This window comes from Nelumbo nucifera, chromosome 1, assembly GCF_055504915.1.
Source record: "Nelumbo nucifera cultivar China Antique chromosome 1, China Antique-T2T, whole genome shotgun sequence".
In the NCBI taxonomy this organism is placed as follows: Eukaryota; Viridiplantae; Streptophyta; class Magnoliopsida; order Proteales; family Nelumbonaceae; genus Nelumbo; species Nelumbo nucifera.
The window spans coordinates 37,088,438-37,108,736 of record NC_142649.1 but is presented as its reverse complement, the minus strand read 5'-3'; positions in this window follow the sequence as shown (position 1 = coordinate 37,108,736).

Sequence of the window (20,299 nt, the reverse complement as noted above, 5' to 3'; positions counted from 1 at the left end):
TGTGAACATTCTAAACTAACACGAGTCTCATTAAGTGTCCAGTTTAAGGGTATTACACAGAAACATACCAAGGGAACATGAATCAAATATGTACTTTTATTCATTTACAATAAACTCATAATGTCCATCATTCTGATTGAAGCTAAGGGCATACAAAACTGTCTAACAATAATAGCATACAGAAACCTGCATTTGTGTTAGATGGGCAGGGTATAGGGAATGGGGACAGGCTTGGGGAGATGGGTTTTATCAGTTATTAGATTGACAAACCCCTTAATAAATGGCTCAAGGACACAGTTCGCTATGATGCAAGAGAAACATAAACAAGGGTATCATTTAAGTGTTGCGGCATTTATAATTGGAATTTAGGAGAAGCTATTTGATTCTTCAAAACTCAAGGTAGAGAACTAAAAAAAGAAAAAAAAAGGTGTTTTGTCTTTTGGTTACTTCCAATCGGTGGATTCCTATGCTTCATTCTTTAGCCAAATAAAGTCAATTATCATGTCATCATAGTTGGGTGTAGTCGGCTTTGTAAAAAATAAGAAAATAAATAACAAATAAAAAAAGTCAATTAAATCAATCAAGGATCATAAATCCAAAATCCAAAAACAAAAAAATATATATATAAATAAAAAAACAAAGAACAAAAAACAAATAAAAAAAAATCAAAGAAATAAAACAAAGATCAAAATAAAAAACCAGATCGTCAACCAAGAATTAAAAATAAAAAAAGACATAATAAATAGTAAAAAATCATAAATACAAAATACAAAATAAATGAAGGAAAACAAAGAGAAACAAGAAGAAGACGAAGAAGAGAGGGGAAATATAAAGGAATAAAATTAAAATTAAAAAAAATAAAAAATAAAAATAAAAAATTCAAAGAGAAGGAATGAGTGATAGCAAAATAAAGAAAGAAACAGTTGCTAACTAGGTTATGTTGACAGGAGAACACCACTGGGAATCTTAAATCTCCAACTCATCTTGTTGTAACCCGATTGGTTTCCCAAGCCATGGCAAAAGACTTGGTCAAGAATGATCCTACAACCACCTCCTCATCTATAGGTTTGTCCGTTTCAGTTGACCCAAACATACCAGCCTTGGTTTCATACACCAAATACCTCAAACTTCAGGAGCAGCTAGAGGATGTAATAGCCCAGTTCATGACCTTTCGCGAAGAACATGTCAGATCAGAACCATCTCTACCTTCCTCAACAAATCAAAGCACTCGTCCATTAGCATCGAGAACCTTTCCTGCCTTCACACCTCTGAATACATCAACAACTTTCCCACCTTTCACATCATCTTCGTTCCCAACATCCGCCACACACAATACTACCTTTACACCTCCCCCTTTTGTGTTCACTGTTTCGTCACACCAGCCTTGACCCCAACTAACCTCTACATTTGCAAAATAGTCCTACTGCCAGCCTCCACCCCAACTAGCCTCTACATTTGTAGAACAGTTCTACTGCCATCCTCCACCCCAATCAACCTTCACCTTTGCTGAATATCCTACTATCAACCCCCACATTAGCCAACCTTCAGCTTTCTAAGGGAATCCTATACTCGGCCCTCTCCACCCCTTTTCAGAGAAGATAATCCCAAGTTCACTATACCACCTCCCCTATTTCAAAGCCCCATAAAGGATGATGTGGAGAGATTGAAAGAAAATATGAGGCAAGTGAAGGGAGTGCATAATTTGGGAATCACGGATTTTAAGGAGTTATGCTTATACTTGTAGGCCAAGCTGCCTGAGAAGTTCACGATGCCTGATTTTGAGAAATATGATGGAAAATGTTGTCCGTAGACTCACTTAAAAGTCTTTTGTGGGGATATGTTTCAATATGGTTCTAATGAGAAACTCTTGATCCAAATGTTTCAAAAGAGCCTAACTAGGAGTGCTAAGATGTGGTTTGCCAATTTTGAAAAAGAGAAAAAGAAATCATGGAAACGAGTATCTAAAGTGTTCTTATACCACTTTTCCTATAACATGGAACTAGTGCCAGATGGAGCAAATCTTGAGTCCATGACTCAGAATCCTATAGAATCTTTCCTAGATTACGCTTATAGGTGGCATGAAATGGCATCCAAACTGTATCACCCCATGCCCAAGGAAGAAATGGTTAGGCTTTTTGTCAAGACTTTGAAAGATCCATACCATACTTTGTTTGTTGCACAACCACTCAAGGACTTCAACAAAGTGCTAAAAGGAGCTGTCAGGATTGAAGAATCTCTTAGGCATGGACGGATTAACCCACTAATGATTGGAGTAGGGGCAATCACCTCTAAGGCAAAGACCTCTGGAACAAAGTATCAAGGAGGGAATGAAGTACAATTCATATATGGCCATCCAGCAAGCCTTGCAACCACAAATCCATCTAATCCTTCTTTCAAGATGCCTACTCTAGTGCGCCCACAATCACGTCAATAGCAGCATTGAAGGAATGTGTAATCCATCATATGAATGACCGAACCATGCTGGATGGTTAGGCGAATTTTCAAAAAATTTCTTTCACCTTACGGGATTTGAATTCCTAGTTTTAGAAAAAACTGCATTTTTCAATGATTGTTCTTGCACCGAAATTATACTAGATTTGAAACCAAAAGAAGGGAGAAGAATAACTAATATAGAATCCAGAGATGTAGTTCCCAAAGTGGTAGTTCACGCCCAAATTCAATCCCAAAACCAGCCTCCATTAAAGATGGCGCAACTTGGAGTGAAGCCGGTTCAGCAACATAGTTTTTAGCAAAATTGCAATCCAACTGCATGGATCGAACAAGGGAGTTGAGCACAAAATTTCTCTGATTTTTCTTGCAAAATTCAGAGGTGGAACTTATCAAGATCAGTCCAAGAAACTGGATATCAAACTAGGGTTTCTGGGTGACAAGAGCGGAGAAAGAGAGAACTGAAAGCATAGAATGATCTGGAGCAGTTCACCACCTCCCCTTTTATATGCCTTAAGGAGAACCACTCCTAATCGAATTAAGAGGTTTGTAATCCAAATCTTTATTTGGATCTAGACTCTATCAGTAGATTAGGTCTTATCATCTTATGAGAATGGGTGCTCTAAACCCATATTTGCCCATGTCACATGACTGCTTAAGCTATCATAATCAATCAATCCAACACCTAGTGCAGTACCATAATCAATCAAACACCTTGGTGAATAACTACCTGTTGATCCTGCCTCATCCTAAGTTGTGTCATATTCAGTGGAATGAGGATTTGGTACACTTTTTGGGCGTGAACACCTACGTTGGGAGGAGCATTCTTGCGTGGATTCCGTATCAGGTATATCCCTCCCTTGATTTGGTTTCAGATTTGATCTGGTTTGGTTACAAGAATGAACCTTGAAAATGTAGTTTTCTAAATTGGGAATAGGATTCCCAGATGGGAGTAAAGAAATTTTTAAAATTTCGCCCAACCTTCCTGTAGGGTTCATCCATCCATATGATGGATCTCCCACCACTTCAGTAGTATCAGAGCCAGGTTCAAGTCTTGAATCAAATTAGGACATATCTGAATCTGCGCAAATGGGTAGAAAGCGTTCTACCTGATTTGCGCAATTAGTGTTTTTTCTTGGATTTGGTTCTCAGATTATGGGCAAATGATCTGGAAAATAAATCTTTATTATTCTTTGAAATTTATAGAATTGTTCTATGAATTTTTCTTGAATTTTTGGGCTGCACATGTAATGGAGATTGAATCTTTATGGTGTAAAGATTGGCACACCCTTCAGTGGTATCAGAGCCATCCATATGATGGATCTCCCACCCCTTCAGTGGTATAAGAGTCAGATTCAAGTCTTGAACCAAATTAGGACAGATCTGAATCTGCGCAAATGGGTAGAAAGCATTCTACCCGATTTGCACAATTAGCGTTTTTTCTTGGATTTGGTTCCCAGATTATAGGCAAGTGATCTGGAAAATAAATCTTTATTATTCTCTAAAATTTATAGAATTTTTCTGTGAATTTTTGGGCTGCACATGTGATGGAGATTGAATCTTTATGGTGCCAAGATTGGCACACCCTGCGATTTCTATTCTATTCAATTCAGGTTTGTAATTTTTTTTTTTGACAAATTGTATAGGAATTTGATGTGATGTAATAATAGAAAACTTAGGTTTTTCTATTTTATTTCCATCTGGAGATCGCTGGAGCGCGCAATAGAGGAGAAGAAATTTTCGCAGAAACAAGTTTTGCGATCTGTGATTTTGCAGATATCGATTCCGCAATCTACGATTAACTGTTCTTTGCAGATTTGCAGGATATCCAAGAAAATCACAGTGCAGACCTCTGATATTAGTATCTTAATAATTCGATTATCTTGAAATAATTTATTTCCATATCATTATTCTTGAATTAAATCTTGAACTGGACACAAAAACTTGGGCCAATTTACACCAGATTTGGTCCAAACTGGTTGGACCGAATTGTTGGTTCGATGGGGTTGGTTTTTCTAACCCTAATTCAATTTAGGACAGAGAGTTGATGGCCCACTTCAATCTTTAATATGATAATGACTGAATCAGCCCTAAATTAGCTGCATGTGCCGAACTGCTTTTTGCAGTACAACCAATGTACCTAGATAATGTTATATGATAACATTATAGGATCTATTGGGTTGGTACTGATTTAATCTAATTAGTGAAGGTTTCTACAGATATTCTAATTGATTTGATCAATTTATTTCATGCATGTGATATATGGATGTGTGATGTGCTACGTACAAGGACCATAAATACTTGGCCCATGATTATTTCGATAGTGGCTCTTACGCACATCATAGCTGAATGCACATCATTGCCATGGTGTCCATAAGATCATTTGATGATCTCCCCATTTGGTGGGCCCTACATTAGCTTCCTCCCAAAAGAAGAACCGTGCGGAAGCCTACCCGTTTAGGCCCATTTAAATCTGGCTTTGAGAAAGTTAGTGGGAGCCACTTTGGTTTGACTTAAAATAAAACTAGGGCGTAATATTTCGTTCCCTCCACTGAAATATGAGTGCATGTGATAGGGAAATTCATATGATGAACTCTCTAAAGACCTTCCATCATTAACATAAAAATGGATCCTTCAGTAATGAGGAAATGCACCATAAAATTGGGCTATTAATTTGCCGCTAGATCTGTTGGATTGTTTCATAAAATGATAGGTGTCATAGATCAATGTAGGAGGGGCCTAACCTAAAATGGAAGACTCTCTCATAGTACCTTGGCATTCACAAATATGATGGGTAAACACTCGCCGGACAGAAAAGTTTAACCTAAAATGAAAATGAACCTTGTCTGACAGTGGCCAAAGGGAAAGCTCATGAGATGAGTGGATGTGATCCTTCATTGAAGGTGGTGGGGTTATGCAGCTGAAACAATTGGCTCCATGCACCCTATGTAGTTTCCCACATTTTTAGAGACATAGTTTGTAGTCTCCGTCACTGAGATAGGAGGGAAATCTTAGAGACGAATAAATAGAAATGTAACATAGATTAAAAGTCATATCTATGTAGATAACATCAATCAAATCAGTTTGTGGACTATTTGTTTTGCCTTTTATCAGAAATGGCGAATGGACAATTCGCCAAACTGTTGGATGACAATAAGCTTAAGGGCCCAAATTACGCTGACTAGTATCGTAACCTTATGCTGGTCCTGACGTCCGAGAAATTGGACAAGGTTACTAAGAACCCTGCTTCGGATCGTCCGGGTGATAGGGCTTCTGAGGCCCGTAGGAGAGAATATCAAGAATGGGAAGAGAAAAACTCTCTTGCCCGGTGTTATATCATAGCCTCCTTAGACAATCAGATACAACGACAATTCGATCAGATCGAAGTGTCCAAAGATATCTTGGATAGTCTAAGGATAATGTATGAGGGGCAGAATCATTCTACCAATCAAAAAGTCCTAAAATAGATTATGACCGCACAAATGTCCAAGAACCAACAAGTTCATGACCATTGTCTTAAGATGATGGGGTACATCAATGAACTGGAGGCTCTTGGATCCGGGCTAGATCATGTCACCAAAGTTGATGCTATCTTGAACTCTTTGCCTCCTTCCTTCAATCAATTCATAATGAATTACAATATGAACAAACTAAATGTTAGCCTTCAAGAACTCAACAATATGTTGCAGAGGGCCAAGAAACTGATAAAGAATGATGAGCCCAATGCCATGCTTGTTGAAAGTGGCAAATCGGGCAAGAAGAAGAGGAAGGCAAAGAAGAAACCTCAGAACAAAACTAGCAAACCTAAAAAGCAGAGGAAGGATAAGGCATCAGATACTTGTCACTTCTACAAACAGATTAGCCACTGGAAGAGGAACTGTCCTCAGTACCTAGAGACTAAGAAACAAGGTAATTTTGAATCCTTTGTCATAAAAACCAATATGTTGGTGACTTCTACTTTCTGGTGTATTGACTCAGGGCTTCTACTCATGCATGTAACATATTGCAAGGGTTCAAGACAAGCAAAAGATTGAGTGACGGTGAAGTGATTCTTTACTTGGGAACTTCTACAAGTGTGCAACTACAACCATAGGAACTGTAGAAATGTATTTCAGAGAAGAAACAATTACATTAAAATATTCTCTTTATGTACCCAATTTGAGAAGAAATTTGATTTCTGTTTCAAAACTATATGCATATGGATATTCTGTTCTCTTTAGTAATGTGATTATTATCAAAAGAAATAACAAATTTCTCGCATATAGAGAACTGAGAATGGTCTCTATGTTCTCCATCCTTCTCTAGAAACAAATATAACCGAAATACATTGGATAATAACCCCAAGAAGAGAACTCGTGATACAGTTAATCCCACGTGCCTGTAGCATTACCGACTTGGCCACATTAACATAGATCGTGTCAAAAGGTTGGTAAAGGATGGTCCTTTGATTTTCTAACTGTAGAAGATATTCCAACCTGTGAACTTTGCCTTCAAGATTAGATGACGAAATGACCATTTAACGGTAAACCTGAAAGATCAACAGGCACACTTGACCTTATACATATTGATGTATGTGGGCCCTGAATGTTAGGACCAGCACATTTATTTTATAACATTCACCGATGATCACTCTCGGTATGGTTATGTGTACCTAATGAGATACAAGTCTGAATCCTTTGAAAAGTTCAAAGAGTTCAGGCAAGAGGTCGAGAAACAGTTGGAGAGATACATTAAGGCCCTTCGATCAGATCGAGAGGCAAATATCTCTTTGATGAATCCAGGGACTACTTAAAAGAAAATAGGATAGTATCACAACTACCTTCTCCTGCTACACTACAATTAAATGGTGTGTCAGAAAGGAGGAACCAAACTTTATTGGATATGGTTCGATCACTTCTCGTACACTCGGAATTACCCACATCCTTTTGGGGTTACGCATTAGAGACTGCAATATACGTGCTGGACCAGGTTCCAACCAAATCTGTTTCGAAGATTCCCTATGAGCTTTGGACTACTAAGAAACCAAGTGTGAGACACTTGAAGATTTGAGGTTGTCCGGCACAAGTTAAAAGAACAAGTACTGACAAATTGGAATCTAAGACCAGTCGTTACCTATTTATAAGTTACCTAAAAGGCTCTATAGGGTATTTATTCTATGACCCAGGAAAACAAAAGGTGTTCTATAGTCGAAATGCTCATTTCTTGGAGGAAAATTACATCTTGAACAATCATCGTCAAGAAGTTGTTCTTAATGATGAGAGCTCAGGGATAGTGGGAGATGTCCCATAAGCTCAAATTAATAACCAACCTAGGAGATCTACCCGGGCATCCAAGCCTCTAGTTCGTTACATCCATGACCAAGAAAGTTACTTGGTGGAAGCCACAACCAGTGAGAGGATCCCGTGACTTATACGGAAGCTATGTTGGACATAGATTCCTTGAAGTGGGTAGATGCCATGAGAGTTGAGATGTACTCAATGAAGACCAATGGATTCTGGACTCTGGTAGATCCACCCCCTGGGGTAAAAGGAATTGGTAGCAAATAGATCTATAAGAGGAAAAAGGGCCCCAATGGTAAGGTTGAGACCTACAAGGCTCATCTTGTGGCGAAAGGGTACACTCAAAAAGAAGGAATTAATTATGATGAAACCTTTTCGCCCATGGCCATGCTTAAATTCATTAGGATCCTGTTAACTATAGCAGCATACCATGACTAGGAAATTTGGCAAATGGGTGTGAAAACTGTGTTCCTGAATGGTGATCTTATTGAAGATATTTATATGCAGCAACCGCGATGTTTTATAGTTGCAGGTCAAAAACACATGGTATGTAAACTTAATCGATCCATATATGAACTTAAGCAAGCTTCTAGGATCTTGAACATCTGGTTTGACTCTACTGTCAAACAGTTTAACTGTGATCAGAATTCGGATGAGCCCTGTGTTTATAGGAAGACCAATGGGGATAAGGTTACATTCTTGGTTTTGTATGTAAATGGCATTCTACTCATTGGGAATGATGTAAAAATGTTGACTACGATGAAAATATGGCTTTCACAACAATTCTCCATGAAAAATCTTAGAGAAGCCTCTTATATCTTGGGACTTCGACTCTATAGAGTTAGATCAAAGAAGATAATAGGATTATCCCAATCTACTTATATTGACAAAATAGTCAAAATATACAGTATGGAAAACTCCAAGAAATGAAATGTTCCTTTCAAGCATATAGTCACTCTCTCTAAGGGTATGTATCCCAAGACACTTGAGGAGATTGAGGGCATGAATGAAATTCCCTATGCCTCTACCGTATGGAGCATCATTTATGCCATACTGTGCACTTGGCCAGACATTGCTCAGGTCGTGAGTGTGATAAGCATATACCAATCTAACCTAGGACAAGAGCATTGGACCGCTGTGAAAAACATACTGAAATATCTTCGAACGACAAAAGAGTTTTGTCTAGTATTCAGTGGTAGTTCACAACAGATCCTTGGGTATACCGATGCCAATTTTCAGTTAGACCCAGATGATAGAAAGTCTACATCTAGATACATCTTTACGGTGGGGTCCTATGCAGTTAACTAGAAAAGCAACAAACATGGGTCTACTGCAGATTTCATAACCGAAACCGAGTACATTGCCGCAAATGAAGCTGCCAAAGAAGCCGTATGGATGAAAAAGTTCATTCAAGAGTTAGGAATAGTTCCATCCAGCACATCACCCATTCCATTGTTGGGTGACAACATTGGAGCCATTGCCCAAGCTAAGGAAACACGAGCCCACTCGAAGTCAAAGCACATCGAGAAGAAGTACCATGTACAACGAGAGATAGTTGGAAGATGGGACATTCTGATTCAGAAGGTAGCATCAGAGGAAAATGTAGCAGACCCATTGACTAAGCCACTGACATAGAAAGTGTTTGAGAAACACGTAGAAAGTATGGAACTCTGGCTTATACCCGATTAGACCTAAGTGCAAGTGGGAGTTGTTAGACAGTGTATGCCCTTAGCTCCAATCAGCATGATGTACATTATGAAATTTATTGTAAACGAATAAAGTACATATTTGATTCATGTTATTATGGTGTGTTTCTATGTAATACCCTTAAACTGGACACATATGAAACTCGTGTTAATTTAGAATCTTCATAGCCTTTGGATAGATCTAGGGAGATTTATCCTGCCAAAACTAACATTGGTGTACTACCAAGTTGGTTGGGGTGGCTTGTCTCAGTTGCCAGGGTGAGACCTGAGGTACATGCAGTGTCGGTTTTTTTGAAACCCTAAACCGGACCAAAATTCTAGTATTGCTCTGGACATTGGAGAAAGATGGGCAAAACTGGAATGTTACACCTGACCCCTAAACTGGATTATGATACTACACTTGGTGTCGGATTGGACTGTCTTTGATTTGCCAATCAGTGAGATCCTTAGAGGGGGTCAAAACTTGGGTATGTTGGGACAGTCCGAGAATTCATCTGAGAGGGTGATCATAGTGACAGGATCATCCCCTTTGTCGGACAAAGTGAATGATCGGAGATGCACTCTCTCTAATGGAAGCCTAAACTACCGGCAGTTGATTTCAACCGTTCAAATTTGTTTTGCAAAATATATTTATATAGAGATATACATATACATATATATATATAGTTTCAAAAATGTTTGCAAAAGGTTTTAATTTCCGGGATCCATGTGAGTAGAGAGTGCAGCACTACACCTTGCAGCCAAGGGAGAGGTCCTCTCTTATCGGGCGTTGTTTGATCATTATGGGTTACAAGGTTGAGTGTAAGACCATTGAGGATTATACTTGATGAGTCAATCTAACATTTGCCCACAGTCCTTGGGCCTTCATAAGATGGCTGGACCCAAGGACCATTTAGTGTAAATGTTGGGCCCATTAAGAGCCCATAGCAATGGACTCAGGGGTTCACTGTATTCAACAGTGAATTCGGCCAGGCCTTGTAACAGAGGCTATGCTGAACCCATATGGCTAATGTGTAGATCAATGGTAAGGTCTCATGCCATACAAAGAGAGCCAATCTAACCAGCATTAAAGTGGAAGTGAGTCTGAAAGCTTAATGGGCCTAAAAGCCCATTTCGAACTGGGTTAATTAGATTAATTAAATAGGGGAGGATCTGAGATTTGGATCAGTAGATAAGATAAGGGATTATCTTTATCCACTTAAAGAGTCAATATCCAAATAAAGATTTGGACCAAAGGAATTCCTAATTTGATTAGGAAGGGTGATCTTTATCAGTAGATAAGATAAGGGATTATCCTTATCACTTAAAGAGTCCAGATCTAAATAAAAGATTTGGATTAGGAAACTCCTAATGGGATTTGAAAATTTTGTCTTTAAGGCTATAAATAAGAGAATAGGGCAAACCTCCAAAGACACATTCGTTGAATACAGAGAGAAGACAACACAGTTAGATTGCTCTTGCCTTCTGTTCTTTTTCTTCATGCTCTTGTTGCCGCACCCTGTTTGATCTCCAGTTCTTGGATTGGATCAAGATTTTATCTTGATATTGTTTCTTGCTAGAAGAAACAACTTAGAAGTTGTTCTCACTATCCCATTCGATTCTTGATGAAGAATCACTAGTTCTTGGTGAAGAGCTACCTACTGATTCTGCCTCATCTTAAGCTGTCATTTTCAGTGGAGGGAGGATTTGGTACATTTTTGGGCGTGAACACCTACGTTGAGAAGAGCATTATTGCATGGATTCCGTATCAGGTATATCCCTCCATTGATTTGATTTCAGATTTGGTCCGGTTTGGTTACAAGAACAAACCTTGAAAATACAGTTTTCTAAATTGGGAATAGGATTCCCATATTGGAGTAAAGAAATTTTTGAAATTTCGCCCAACCTTCCTACAGGGTTCGGCCATCCATATGATGGATCCCCCATCCCTTCAAACATATCAATATCTACATGAAACAGTAATGTATTTTTATTCATTTACAATAAATGTATTTGTACATTAATCTGATTAGAGCTAAGGGCATATATTGTCTAATATCTCTTACTTGCACTTAGATCCAATCGGGTACAAGCCCAGTCCCATACTGTCCATGTGCATCTCAAACACTTTCTGTGTTAGTGGCTCAGCCAATGGGTCTACCACATTCTCCGCAAGTCTTATATTCTGAATTTAGATTTCTCCTCTACTAACAATCTCCCGTAGATCCAGTGTTGTCAGACAATTGTGGAATGGGTGATATGGCAGGATTCCAAATTCCATGACGAATTTCTTCATTCATACTATTTATTAGGTAGTCTCACTTACAGCAATGTGCTTGGCCTTGGTCGTGGACTAATTTTCTTACTACCTAGGGTCAGGCTGGAAGTCGGCATTAGTGTAACCGACCATCTGTAGTGAACTCCCACTAAAGATAAGACAATAGTCTTTAGTCCCCTGTAGGTATTTTAGTATGTTTTTCACAGCAGTCCAATGCTCTTGTCCTTGGTATGATTTGAATCTAGTTACAACAATAATAATCTGAGCAATGTCTAGCCGAGTACAGAACATAGCATACATGATGCTTCATACGGCTGAGGCATAAGGAACCTTTCTCATGTCCTCAATCTCCTCAGGAGTCTTAGGTAACATTCTTTTGAAAAGAGTGATTCCATGCCTGAAAAAAATGAATTCTTTTGTAACATATTATTGCAATCTTCTTAATTAGTTTTTCAGCACCTTGCAACACATTGTTGAGCTCTTGCAATCTAACTTTTAGCTTGTTCATGTTGTAGTACCTGACAAATTGATTAAAGAATGAGGGTAAAGAGTTCAGGATGATATCAGTCTTGTTGTCATCATCAAGTTGGGAGCCAAGAGCCTTCAATTCATTTATATAACCTATCATCAGCAAGACGTGATCATGAACTAGTTAACTCTCCATCATCCTCATGATATCAATAGTTTGCAGACCTTTTGTCTTGTAGAACGATTTTGCTCCTCATACATGATTTTAAACTATCCAGGATACCTTTGCAGATATCAATTTTGTCAAACTGTCTCTAGATAGTATTATCCAAGGAGACTATGACATAACACCAAGCAAGAGAATTTCTCTCTTCCCATTCTTGATATTCCTTCCTTCTTGCCTGAGAAACCCTATCATCCAAATGTTTTGATGCCGAGTTTTAGGCAACCTTGTCAAATTTCTCAGATGTAAGCACCAGGTTTAGGTTACGAAACTAGTCTGCATAGTTGGGTCCTTTAAACTTATTGTCATCTAACAATTTAGCAAACAATCTGTGTGCTATTTCTAGTAAAAGGTACGATTAATTAGTCCACAAACTTAATATTATTTCATGTTCTCTTTAATAGAATAGAATTTTATCTATGTTCTATCTCCGTTTTTTCATCTCAAAGATTTCCCCCCTATCTTAGTGACGAGAACATAGTTCATATCCTTGGAAATGTGGGAAATCACATAAGTGCATGGAGTCAACTATTTTATCTGCATAACCCCACCGCTTTCAATGAAAATCACATATCCATCTATCCAATGAGCTTTCCCTTTGGCCTCCATCAAACAAGGTTCACTGTCATTTTAGGTTAAATCTTTTAATTGTTAAGTGCAGACCCATCATATCGGGAGCCCTAAGGTACCGTAGAAGAGTCTTCCATTTTAGGATAGGCCCCTCCCATTAGACTATGATGCCCCTATCATCTCATGAAACAATCCCACTAACTATCTCAGTGAAATAGATAGTCCAGTTTTATGGTGCATCTCCACCCACCAATTCAGCCCATTCTCATGCTAAGGATGGAAGGCCTTTAGAGATATCATTTTATGATATTCCCTATCTCATTGCACTTATATTAATCATGAGAGAACACGTATATCAGTTCATAGGTCAGATTTAGGTCATACCATAGGATTCCCATGAGGTTCCTCTTAAAATGAAGCTATTAAGGGGCACATTAGAAAAGATCATGCAATGATCGATGGGCATCATGGAAATGATGTGCATTCAGCCTTGATGTTTGTGGAGAGCCACATATGTGAATACATGGGCCAAGAACTTATGGCCCATGGATGAATCACATCCATTCAACACATCTCATTGTTAGACAGTGTATACTCTTAGCTCCAATCAAATTGATGTACTTTTGACATTTATTGTAAATGAATAATAGTACATAATTGATTCATGTTATATATGGTGTGTTTCTGTGTAATACCCTTAAACTGGACACTTATGAGACTCGTGTTAGCTTAGAATCTTCACAACCGTTGGATAGACCTGAAGAGGTTTATCCTACCAAGGCTGACACTAATACGCTGCCAAGTCGGTTGGGGTGGCTTGTCTCAGCTGCTAGGGTGAGACGTAAAACACATGTAGTGTGGGTTTGTTTGAAACTCTGAAACAGACCATTTTTCAGTTATGCCTTGGACCTTGGAGACAAATGGACAAAACTGGAAAATTACACCTAACCCCTAGACTCGATTATGGTACTACACTAGGTGTTGGATTGGGTTGTCTTTGATATGTCAATTAGTGAGATCCTTAGCGAGGGTCAAAACGTGGGTATGTTGAGGTAGTATAAGAATTCACCTAAGTGGGTGATCATAGTGACAAAATCAGCCCCTTTGTCGAACAAAGTGAATGATTAGGGAATGCACTATCTCTGATAGAAACCTAAACTACTGGCAGCTGATTTCAAACTTATTGAAATTTGTTTTGCATAATATATTTATATAGAGATATACATATTTATTATGGTTCCACAAAATGTTTGCAAAAGGTTGTAATTCCCGAGATCCATGTGAGCAGAGAGTGCAACACTGTACCTTGCAGCCGAGGGAGAGATCCTCTCTTGTCGGGCAGTGTTTGATCATTATGGGCTGAGATGTTAAGTGTAAGACCATTTAGGGCTTTTACCTGATGGACTAATCTCACTAAAGTCCATAGTCCTTGGGCCTTCATAAGGTGGCTGGACCCAATGACCATTCAGTGTAAATGTTGGGCTTGCTAAGAGCCCATACTAATGGGCTCAGGGGTTCACTGTCTTCAGCAGTGAATTCGACTAGGCCTTGTAACAGAGGCTAGGTTGAACCCATATGCCGTTTGTGGAGATCAATGTTAGGGTCCCATGCCATACAAAGAGAGCCAAGCTAGCCAGCAAATTAAAGGGGAAGTGAGCCTGATGACTTAATGGGCCTAAAGCCCAATTCAAACTAGGCTAATTAAACTAATTAATTAATTATGGCCGAATTTGAGATTAGATATGCTTCTAGATCAGCAAGAGGATAAGATCTGTCTTATCCATTTAAGAGTTCTAATCCAAATAAAGATTTGGATCAAAGAACCATTTCCTGATAGGATTAGGAAGTTGATCTAGAGAGGTTATAAATAGAGGGTGAAATCCTTCTGTTAAACACTTTTTGCAAATCCCAAATCTTCTCTTTGTTCTTGTCGCCCTACCCAATTTGATCTCAATTGTCTTGGACTGATCAAGAATAGTTCTTGATTCTGATTCTTGCTGGAAGAATCAAATCTGAAGTTGTGCTCACATCCCCTATGTGATCCTTGCTGAAGGATTGCAATTCTTGCTGAAGAATTGTTTTGCTAACCCTGCCTCATCCTAAGCTATGTCATCTTCAGTGGATGTGGGATTTGGTGACCTCTTTGGGTGTGAACACCTACGTTAAAGGCTACTTGCATGAATTCCATATCAGGTATATTCCTCCCTTAATCTTGGTTTCAAATTTGGTCCGGTTTGTTTTAAAAACGAACATTGAAAAATGCAGTTTTTCTAAATTAGTGAATAGAATTCCTAGAAGAGAGAACAAAATTTTTTGAAGTTTCGCCCAGCCACCCTGCATGGTTCGGCCATCCATATGATGGATCTCTCTTCCCTTCACTCTTACACACACATAATTGATCCATATCAATTCAACACTTGTAAAACCCATATCCATTTCGATTAACACAGGATTCAGCCCATCAATGGACCAGATTATCCAATAATTTTATCATTGCCATAGGGGCTAAACTGCAAAAAAATAGTTCAGCCCATATAGCAGTCCATACTTAAATGGGCTAGTCTTGCTTTAATCTAACATAAAAAGGGTTTTTCAAGTATGGGCCAAATTGGTCCATGTAATGGGCCATCAAATCCCTGGCCTAAAATCGATTTTGGGTCACTTAAACAATGATCCAAGGGTCTATGAATAGACCGCAAAGAACCATAGGTTCAGCCCAATAAGATTGGATCAAAACTAGGTCAAATCAGCCAGGGGTTTAGTGTTCAAAACATGCATCAATTCACATAGGTAATGATATGAAACTTCATTTATGATTCACAATCAAATCAAAAAATAAATAGAATATAATCATAAATAAATGGCTAGGGTTGATAGTGTGATGGTTTGAATCCAATCTGGACAAAAATTGCATCCCTGCGAAATTGTAATATACAGATCGATCTCCATCTATGATCTTTGTCTTCTCTACATGGTTCGGCAATTTCTCCAATGTAAAAAAATAGAAAGACCCTAATTTCTATTGCTTACATTAGAAAAACCTAATACATTATTTCTAGAAAAGAAAAATAATTAATTACAGACAAAATAAACAAATTAATAAATCTAGTGTGTACAGATCTTGTCACCATCAAGATTTCGATCACCATCACATTTTCAGCCCAAGAATTCAAGAATTCATGATAAAGAATTATATAGCATAATAGAATATATATCCTGAGAACCGAATTCTTAGAGATTTTTGTTAACTACTTAAATCGGCTAGACTAGTTCTTACCGATTTGAGTTTTGTCTCAAATCTAGTTTAGTTCAGTCCAAGGGCTGAACCTAGTGCTTTGATACCACTATTGGAAGGGTTATGATCCATCATATGGATGGCCGAACCATGTTATATGGCTGGGCGAATTTTCAAAAAATTTCTTAATCCTTATAGGAATCGAATTCCCTATGTTTTGAAAAACTGCAATTTTCAGGATTAGTCTTGCACTAAATCGGACTAAATTTGAAACCAAACAAAGAAGGAGATTTATACCTGATACAGATACCACAAACATAGATCATAAGGTGGAAGTTCACGCCCAAATCAGTCCTAAAACCAGCCTCCACTAAAGATGGCGTAGTGTATATGTGAAGCTAATTCAGCAAAACTACAAACCAACTGCTTGGATCGAACTGGGGAAGGTGAGCCTGAAATTCCTCTAAATTTTACTTGCAAAAATAAGAAGAAAACTGATCTCTATGAGCCTTTGAAAGCCTAGATCGTGATAGGGTTTCTTGAAAGTCAAAAGAAAAGAAAAGAGAACAAGAGAGAGTCGTCTTCTAGTCTGGTTTGCCCTCTTCTTCTTTTATCTCCTTATGAAGCACTCTCATTATCAAATTAGAAGATTATCCAAACTAATTTGGATCTTGACTCTCTTAAGAGATAAGCCTTATACTCTTAAGAGGATGAATGCTCCATACTCATTTCCAAACCCATATTTGACTCAGAACACATGACAATTAAGTTGTCATGTGACAAGTTACTTAATCTTATTAATTATGGGCCTTAGGCCCATTTCTTTCAAAGGCTCATGACCCAAGATGTTGCATGTTCAACTTAGGCCTAATTTGTATGGCGTGGAACCCACAATGACCTTGCATAAGTCCACATGGATTCAACCCAGTCTCTATGAAAAGGCTTAGCTGAATTTACTGCTAAATGCAATGAACCCCTGAGCACATCACTATGGGCTCAATATGGGCCCAACATTTACACCTAAATTATTATTGAATTCAACCATTCTATGAAGACCCAAAGATAATGGACTTAAGTAAGATAAATCCCACTAAGTAATCATCCCTGTAATGGTTTCTTACACTTAACCTCTTGGCCCATAATGATCCCAACACTACCTAACAAGGAAAGACCTCTCCCCTGGTTGCAAGGTACAGTATCACACTCTTTGCTCGGTTGAATCCCGTGAATTAAAATGCAAACATTTTTCATAAAACATTAATATAAATATCATACAAATATGTTTTGCAAAACTAAATCTCAAACACAGTTGAAATCCACTACTAGCAGTTTAGGGTTCCATTAGAGAGTGTAAGCCCTATCATTCACTTTGTCTGACAAACGGATCGATCCTATCATTATGATCACCCACTCAGATGAATTCTTAGATTGCCCCAACATACCCAAGTTTTGACCCTTGATGGATCTCACTGATTGGCATATCAAAGACAACCCAATCCATCACCTAGTGTAGTACCATAATCAAGTCTAGGGGGGTATGTGTAACTTTCTAGTTTTGCCCATCAATCTCTAAGGTCCAAGGCATAACTAGAAAATGGTCGGGTTCAGTGTTTCATCCAAACATGTATTGCATGTGCTTTGGGTCTAACCCTAACAGTAAAGGCAATTTGCCCCAACTTCTTTGGCAGCACATCAGTGTTAGCCTTGGCAGGATAAACTCCCCAAGTTTATCCAATGGCTGAGAACATTTTAAGCTAACACGAGTTTCATAAGTGTTCAGTTTAAGAGGTAATTAAACAAAAACATACCAATATCAACATGAAACTATAATGTACTTTTATTCATTTACAATAAATGTATTTGTATATATCTATCTAATTGGAGCTAAGGGCATGCACTATCTAACAATGTCTACTGTTATGAGTGAATGTCACTTTATATATTGTTGGTTATTCTAACCTCTTCTGTTGCTCTAGGTTTCCTTTGCTTATACTCCCTCCAATGTCGTTGTATTGCCTATCATCAAGCAATTGGTAGAGGAGTTGGACACTCTATACCTTGCGACTATAGAGGAGAAACTTCCATCATCCGAAACTGGTGCTACTGGTGCTTCTAGTGACACGGTTTCTTCTATAGGAGACCACCTGGGAGGTGATGGTGCCTTTGGAGGGAGTGCAGCTGTTGAAGATCTTGTGTTCTAGAAGACCCTGTTATCGAGAGCAACCAAGTGGAGTCGGCTACCTCACTAACTTGAGGCAAGAGCAGGCCATCAATTTGTTGGGGAACATTCAATGGTTAATGGTGGCAGAGAGGAGCCAAGGGTCACTGTAGACGTTTAATCGATAGTGATGGACATAAAGGGTGATTCTATTGGTGATGTAGAGCTTTCGGCAAAGCTTGCAGTGGTGTAGCACAAATTGATAGAGCACTATGCGAGGGAGGAGATGGTGTTGCTCGAGTTTGTAGTGTCAGACCCTATTGTTGTACAAGGTATTCATAGGCGGGAGCAATTCATTGTTTCCCAAAGTGTTGCAAACACAATATCATTGATTATTTAGAAGGGATGGTTGCTAGCTGTCGAGTTTCCTCCCATGGTCATGAGCGCTTCCTTGAACACTATGGCCAGGATGATGAACTCTATCATGTCACTGTCTATGGAATCACTCTCATGGTCTCTTTTTGCCTGATGATTAAAGACTTGTGCTTCCTTCGCTGTAATGGGTTTCAATATGAATCATATTCCAAGAGTGATTAATCCGCATGGCCCATGTTTTTTGGAAGGCCGATTACAAAGATTGTAATCCAGAGACCGAGATAATCTTCAAAAGTGGTTGAAGTTTATAGATGCTTGCATTGAGAAGAGTGAGGATGCGATAGCAATCCTTCTTGAGGAAGTTGCTTGTAAGTAGAAAAGGTTGTCCCAGCTACGAGAGGAGCATGAGGAAATTGTTGAGGCCTAGGAGCAGATGGCGAAGCTGGAAGTGATCTCTAGGATGAGTGACGAGTGGTTTAGGCTCAGTTGAATAGATGTTATGTTTTGATTTCTTGTAATGTTTTGGCTTGTAAGTGTACATCTTATTCATATTGCTTAATGAAAAACTTTGGTTTCCTATGTGGGCCATTTTTTCATGCTTGTTACTTTGTATTTTGGTATTCCCCTTGGTCTAGAAAGGCATGTATCTTATTATTGTTAGGATCATAATGAAACCCCATAGTAATGACAGTGTGAAGGGGGCCCTTGCCGTTGAGAATGGAGTGGTCGTAACTGAGTGGGACAATGAGCAATGCTTAATGAGTTAAAAGTGGCTAAGGCACCTACGTAGCGTCATGGTAGTAGATTATTAGAGTGATGCAAAGTGTGTGTGCTTGTGATGAGCATGAAATATTGTCTAATTCCTGTGATGGGTGTTTAGTGATATCTCAAGTCCATGATGGACCTTGTGTGTTATTGGTTTGTTGTAGTGGTTTCCTATCTATTTTGAGTATTTGTTGTTTCTTGAGGTAGTCAAGTCATGATCTTGTGGTGTGGTTTGATCCCCCCTGGTCGAGTTATAATCTGTTACCACTCTTTTGATTGGGCGAAACCTCACAGGCTCCGTGCTTGTATTTGTTTGTGATGATTGTCTGGGCATAATAGAATTTTCTGCTTATTGTATCATGCATATGATTTGTATTTATTGCCTAGATGTCTAGTGTCATAGGAGGTAGATGGCCACTTGCAGTCACTGTGCCTCATGTGAACTTCAAGACTGGGGTTACCAGAGCCTTCCTGGTGTTTCCAAGGGATGTAACCTTGGTCCTAGGGTTGTTGGGGGATGTGACTTTGCACTAGAGGGTTTCCAGGGCCTTCCTAGGGTTGCCAGGGGATGCAAACTTGCGCCTGGGGTTGCCAAGGCCTTCCTAAGGTTGCTAAGGGATGTGAACTTGCACCAAGGGTTGTCAGAGCCTTCCTAGGGTTGCCAGGGATTATGAGATCGCACCTGGGGTTGCTAGGGAATATGAAATTGCACCTAGGGTTGCTAGTGCCTTTCTGGGGTTACCAAGGGATATGAAATCACGCCTAGGGTTGCCAAGGCCTTCCTGGGGTTGCCAAGGAATATGAGATCATGCCTT